The sequence below is a fragment of the Pistacia vera genome, unplaced genomic scaffold, assembly GCF_008641045.1.
Source record: "Pistacia vera cultivar Batoury unplaced genomic scaffold, PisVer_v2 Contig947, whole genome shotgun sequence".
Lineage (NCBI taxonomy): Eukaryota > Viridiplantae > Streptophyta > Magnoliopsida > Sapindales > Anacardiaceae > Pistacia > Pistacia vera.
The window spans coordinates 645,564-653,108 of record NW_022196831.1 but is presented as its reverse complement, the minus strand read 5'-3'; positions in this window follow the sequence as shown (position 1 = coordinate 653,108).

Genomic DNA, 7,545 nt, shown 5'->3' with positions numbered 1-7,545 from the left:
TAGGATGTTTGACATACTGCATTCGACTGATCCATCCATTCGCGAACAATCCGTTTGATTATTCATTTGTTTATGTTCGAAAAACATGGTATACATTATATATATATATATTGATATTATGTTTGGTTTAGTTTGGATGAATTTTTTTAATGGTAATCAATAATAAAATATTATGATGCTTTTGTTTTTCTTATATATATACAATAGAATTTCTTTATAGTCATAATGTTGGGATCAACTAAATTTATTACTATGAGGAGGTTATAACTTAATCGAGGTGTAGTTACAAGAATTATTGTTTTGATTAAAAAAATTATTGTTTTGATTTCTTATTTTATAATTCATGTTTCAGGAGTACAAATGAATTGAGTGAACAAATTCGATAAATTCACTACACTAATGAAATGGATATTAATGTCTTCCCCAATCATCCAAATGAGTAACAAGCCGTGTATGCTTTAACTGAAGAAGAAATTATCATTGGAATTAGATAAGAAGAAGAAGGAGATAATCTTAATGATGATAATACGAAAATACCCAAAAGTTTCATGTCAAGAAATTGTAAACATACTTGAGAAGCTAGAAATATTTTGGCTTCAACAAGAAGGTGTCCATGCTGGCGATTTATTACGTACTCGCAAGATAAAAGATGTGGTAACAACTCTAAAACATAAATCACTATCCCAAATAACTTTAGATAAATATTTTATTTCATCTTAAATCTTTAATGTAACATAGGATATGTTTTTTTTGCAATATACATATAATTATTACTATGTAGAGGCAAGTTCCTTAAGACATGATGTAGAAAAATCATAATTTATTATAATGTGAAATTTATTCTTATTTATAACTGGCCCAAGTTGGGACCATAATTTTTTATAACTATATGAAAGTTATTCTTATATAGAGTATTAATATCGAAAGGTTCTACTATAATATGTTTGGATTATTTTTTTTAAATGTCATTAATAATTAAATATATAAGTATATAGCATTTTAATTAAAAAATAATAAATTATTATGATACATAACATGACAAATTTAATAGCATAATAAATTATATAATCAAGTGATATATAACATAGCAAATCTAATAACATAATAGGTTCATATTTTTCTAAATGTTATCAATAATTAAATATTATGAGATAACATTTCAATTAATAAATAATAACTATAGTATGGTAAATTGATGAACATAACATATTGTATAATTAAGTGATGTATAACATGACAAATTTAATAACATAATAGTTTAATTAAATATAGCATAGTAAATTGATGAACATAACATATTATATAATCAAGTGATATATAGCATGACAAATTTAATAATATAATGGCTTAATTAAATATAGTATGACAAATTTATGAACATAACATATTATATAATCAAGTGATATATAGCATGACAAATTTAATAACATAATAGCTTTATTAAACTTAAATTAAACACATATTTGTATTGATCATATATTATAATAGACTTTCATTCCACTATGAATTTATGGGTGTTGATACAAAATATATATGTAGACATTTAAAATATTTATGATAATTTATGTAATGATAATATATATATGATAACCTATAATTTTGGTAATTTAATAACATATTAAACATATTTAATCTATTATTCATATATGTATGATAATAATTTTGTATATACACAATTACACATTATATATATATAACAAATTAATCACATATATATATTGATCATATATTATAATAGACCCTCATACTACTATGAATTTATGGGTGTTGATACAAAATATATATATATAGACAGTAATGATAATATATATATATGATAACCTATAATTTTGATAATTTAATAACATATTAAACATATTTAATTTATGATTAATATATGTATAATAATAATTTTGTATATACACAATTACACAATATATATATATATAACCAACAAACTAACCCGGCCCCACCCAAATTTTAAAATAAAAATCCAAACCCAATTCCACATTTTCCCTTTCCTGGCCCAAAATCCAAATCCAATTCAATCACATCCCTAATTTGGTTAATTGAATGAATTCGAACAGCCCTAAGTTATTCGATCGAGTTATTTGAACCGATATTTACAAGTTATTTGAACAAGTTAATCGAATGATCACAAACTGCTTGTTTGGTTAATCGAACGAATTCGAATAGCCATTTTGTGTTCGTTTGAGTTCGAACACGGTTTCGAACACCCTTTTGTGCTTATCGAATGAGTTTCTAACGGGGGTGTTTGTTCGTTTTCGGATCGTTTGTAAACCTAGGCTGCCCCAAGTGCCTCTTCAACTCTTGGAATGCTTTCTCGCACTCCTCTATCTACTTGAAACCCTTGTTGCCCTTTAGGGTTTCAAAGAAAGGCAGACATCTATATGTAGCTTGGGAAACAAGCCTATTTAGTGTGGACACTCGTCCTGCCAAACTCTAAACCTGCTTTATATTAGTCAGACTCTGCATTTTCAAGAGAGCTTGAATCTTGTCTAGGTTAGCTTCAACACCTCACTGATTTAACAGGAAACCCAAAAACTTCCTCGAGCTTACTCCAAAAGCACACTTCAAGGGGTTTAATCGCATTCGATACTTTTGAGTATACCGAACATTTCCCCCAGGTGCTTGATGTGGCTTTCCGCGATCTTTGATTTAATAAGCATGTCGTCAATATATACCTCCATGGTTTTACCAATTTGCTCGGCGAACATTTGATTCACCAAACACTGGTAGGTCGTTCCAACGTTCTTAAGGCCAAATGTCATAACCTTGTAACAATAGATACCCCGGTTAGTAATAAAAGAGGTGTGTTCTTCATCGAGTTGATACATTAGGATTTGATTATATCTCGAGTAAGTATTCATGAAGCTTAGTAGTGCGTTCCCTGCTGTCGCATCTACTAATTGATCGATCCGGGGTAGCGAAAAGCTGTCTTTAGGATATACCTTGTTCAGATCAATGAAGTCGATACAAGTTCACCACTTGCCATTCAAATTCTTCACTAAGACTAGATTGGCGAGCCAGTCCGAGCACTTCATTTCCCGAATGAAGTTGATGTTCAGGAGCTTATCAACTCTATAGACCTTCTCTTTTGTCTAATCAGCTGAGCCCCTAAGTCAATGTTCAATCTATGACACATTACTTTGGGGTTGATCCCCATGATGTCTGCATGTACCCAAGCAAACACGTCAAGGTTTTTCTTTAGGAACCCCACAAGACTGTTTGCCAGTTCGTTGCTCAGACTGCTCCCAATTTTCATCATGCGAGTTAGGTCTTCCTCGTTGACAGGTACTTCTCGTAGCTCCTCTGTGAGCCTTGTTATGGACTCTTCTATGTGGATGCAAGGATTTATGGTGTCTTCCAATGGTCTGGGCTTTGGCTTGGACACAACGATGATCATAGTCCTCAGGAGTGGTCATTTTAGTGCAACATGAATGACCCGATTGTAACGCTCATTTGAGTTTTTCCTACAACTTCTGATCATTGTGATTCTGTCAAGAGTAGGGAATCTCATTGCCTGATAGTGTACTGAGGTGATTGCGCTCAGGTCGTCTAGGAGTGGCCTTCCCAAAATGATATTATAGGTGGTTGGGCAATCGGCTACTAAAAACTCTGCCATCACTGTCCTTATTTGAGGCTTTTTCCCCAGAGTTACAGGTAGCTCGATTGTTCCCTTGGGGCTAAGCTATCCCTAGTGAATCTGTATAGCAGCGACAGACATGCCTTTAGATCTCACTCGGTGAACTTCATTTCTTGAAAAGCTCCCAAGAAAATGATGTTCGCTGTATTACCGTTATCGACCATTACCTTGAGTACTCAGGCATTGCCAATCCTCGCTACGATTACAATCGCATCATGCTTGTGGTGGCAGGATTGATCGCATTCTTCCTTGGTGAAACCTATTACCTTGCTTTCTAGCCTAGGTCGCTTTGACGACTTTTGCTCACAATTCATTACTCTAGGGACCGAGTCTGTCTTGGCCTCTCACAATATTGCTCGCGAGAGAGCTTGGAGCTCTCTGCAATGTTGGGCCCCCCCATTGATCATACCCATCAATACATCCTTGTTCGACTAGGTTTGTTGGATCTGATTATTCTACTCGCAAGGATTTTCGCGAACTGGCTCCTCCTTGACAAATTCTTTCAGGTGACCTCTTCTAATCAGGTCCTCAATGACGTCTTTCAGAGCCCGACACTCATTAGTGTTGTGCCTAATGTCTCGGTGGTACCTACAATATTTATAGCGATCTCTTCTGCCTGGTGCCCCCTTTATTCTCTCTGGCACAGGTAATTTCCTAGCCTCGTGAGAGACTTCATAGATGTGAGCTACGTCTTGCGTTAAGAGGGTGTATAATGCATACCGCAAAAAAAGTTACCTTTCTTCGCGGGATTCTGTTTTCTGCCTTTTTTGGAACCTATTTCGGTCCCTATTGTTATGATCTTAGCCCTTCCTTTTGTTTGTTAGGGGGCTCTTTTAGGTAAGCTTCTGGCTAAGGCAACCATCGAGCTTTCTACTCGTTGATGTTTGACGACCATTTGATAGAACTTGGCCAAGCTCACATGGTCTTCGCTTTGAATCTCTTTCCGTAGTTCCATCTATAGCCTTATTCTGCTATAAGCAAAGTGCAGATTGACTTCTTAGGTGCATCTGTGACCTTTGCCTGTTCGTTCTGGAACCTCATTAAATACGAGGTTAGAGTTTCGTCTCTTTCTTGATGAATACTACTTAGGTAGTTGAGTAACATTGTGAATTGTCTCCTCGCTTGGAATTGTTGTAAGTACAGCGGGGAGAATTATTGCCAAGACTGTATTGAGTTTGCCTTGAGCCTCTTATACCACCTTTTAGCATCTCTTACTAAAATGACCATGAAACAACGACACTTTGCCAAGTCAAAGACTTGATGTAGCTCTATCAAGTCATTGAAAGAATCAAGGTGGTCTCCGGGATCCCCTTTCCCATCAAACTTGCTCTCATGGGCCTTGAATCCTTGGGAAGCGGGGCTTGACAAACTTCCTCCATGAACAGAGAACTTACTATCTCTTCCACCGAATTATTCTGGTGGGCTCTTAGATCGTCGAGCATTTTTTACACTTGATCTAAGTCCTCATCATGAGGAGTATTCTGGCTGCGAGCTCTGTTCAGCCTTACCTCAAGTAAGTGAGTTCAAAGATCAATTGCTTATGAGCTTGCTCTGTCGTGTGCATTAATGTGCGAGATGGAGTCATGATGGTTGGGTTGGTAGGTGTTGTCATGCTCATCAATGTGTTGCTTGCGACGTTGGTAAAAACTGGAATGTCGATCATTGCTAGATTGGCGTGCATGGCTCATCTCGTAAGCTTGCAAAGTTTGAGCCTACTTGATCTAAGTCCTCATCGTGAGGAGTATTTTGGCTGCGAGCTCTGTTCAGCCTTACCTCAAGTAGATGAGTTCGGAGATCAATTGCTTGTGAGCTTGCTCTGTCGTGTGCATTAATGTGCGAGATGGAGTCATGATGGTTGGGTTGGTAGGTGTTGTCATGCTCATCAATGTGTTGCTTACGACGTTGGTAAAAACTGGAACATCGATCATTGCTAGATTGACGTGCATGGCTCATCTCGTAAGCTTGCAAAGTTTGAGCCTGCCTTTGACATGGGTTAAAATCGGCATGTTGGCGTTGGTTGTATTGTCGATTAGGGTGAGAAACCCTTTGGCGACCATTACCTTCATCTTCCCCCATGGGTCGTTTGCCTGGTCACCTCCCGGGGTTAACTTGCCCACGGGTTTCATGCTCATGAGCAGAAGGTGCCCTGTGGTGTCAAGGGTGACGATCGCTCCTTGGTGTTGATCGAGTTATTTCGACCCGTTGGACTAACTTCTATAAAGCATGGCTGATCGAGGTCCTAGTGGGCCGGTTTTTGGTTCCTTATTTCAGCCACGTTCTGTTCCACCGCATGTGCAACCATCGTCCTTATCATCTCCATCAGCTAGCCATTCTTGGGATTTGAAGTCCCTACTCTCTGTTGATTCACGACCTACTGCACTGGCAACACTGGTGGTCAACTCGAAGAAGCAATCTGTTGCTCCTCTTGATGGATAGTTTCCACGTTGTCATGATTTTTGGTGGTGGTTTTAGATCTAGTACGAGCCATTTGAAATTTCAGGTGATCGGTTCACTGAAATTGCTTGTTTCTTGCCAGAAATATGTAAAGTAGGCGGAGACCCTCCTTCCAGCACCAAAATGTTGATGTAAGATTTACACCAACTAGAGTGATTTGATTGACCTTAGCGGAATCGGAACGTATGTGTGCATGATTAAAGATAATCAGCAAGTGAATATAAAAGAAGCACAATAATGTAATAAACACAATTGGTTTTTAAAGTGGTTCGGCAAGTTTGAATCTTAAGCCTAAGTCTACTGTTTTTCTTATTGCTTAGAGAGCTTACAAGAAATATTGTAATATACCTAGAATTATTTTTTAACCCTCTCCCATCGTTGGAGGGGGTCTATATACAAGTTTCTTACAAAGGAAAGAAAAATTAAAGAATTACAATCAAGATGAAAGTGCAACTCCGATATTCAAGCGATTGAGCGCTAAGATCACGCTATCATTACTATTGATCTGATCTCTTCTGAAATATCTGAGATTTGAGCTTATCTGTGATCTGTTCAAACAATTGTCAAAGTTGGTCATGACTAGCTTATGCTCGGTCAAACAAGTGTTAAGCCCAATTGATTTTGGGTTGAACTATAACCTCGCGAGACTCTGACTTCTTCGAGCTTAATGGAAAAATCACACACAACAATATATATATAAGTGAATTGGTGATTTAAATTTAGTTGTTAATTCAAATGTAAAGTTATGAAAATAAATGATAAATTAAAGGAAAAAAAAAACAACCTAAAGATTAAATATAATTAGATACGAATTATAAGTGAAAAATACAAACAACACATAAGCCTTCTTCCAAATATATTGGTGGATTGTTTTGAATCATCCTATAAGAATTTATGAGCTAACATTGTTATATAAGCACATAACAACTAGGATTTATATATTTCAATGGAGTCTGAAAGCAACACAACGATAACGATATATTTTCTAAGATTTCTATTATCTTAGAAAAATTATTAACATCATATCACTACTAAAATATGTAATTAATTTAACCTAAAGATGACTAAGATTGGTGGAAACGACATTATCATAGTAATATATCAATTCTCACCTATCAAATATGAAAATCAATCAATTCAGTTGAAGCTAAATGAAAAGTGGAGTCTGTTTTATGGTTATTCTATAAACAAAAGTCTATTAAAACATTTCCACAATGCCAAAAAAGTTCCACTATATCACCCTAAGTCCCAACTACATGTTATTAAATGTTATCCCCAAAGTATACATTAGTATAAACTTATCTAATACATTACAATTAAATAGTTCATGGATGAGTGGTAGAAAGTAGAAACTTTTGCGAATCTCGAGGACACCTGTTCTTCTCAGTGGATTACGTGATGAATTTACTTAACCTATCTATTGATTTCATCTTTTAATTAAAATA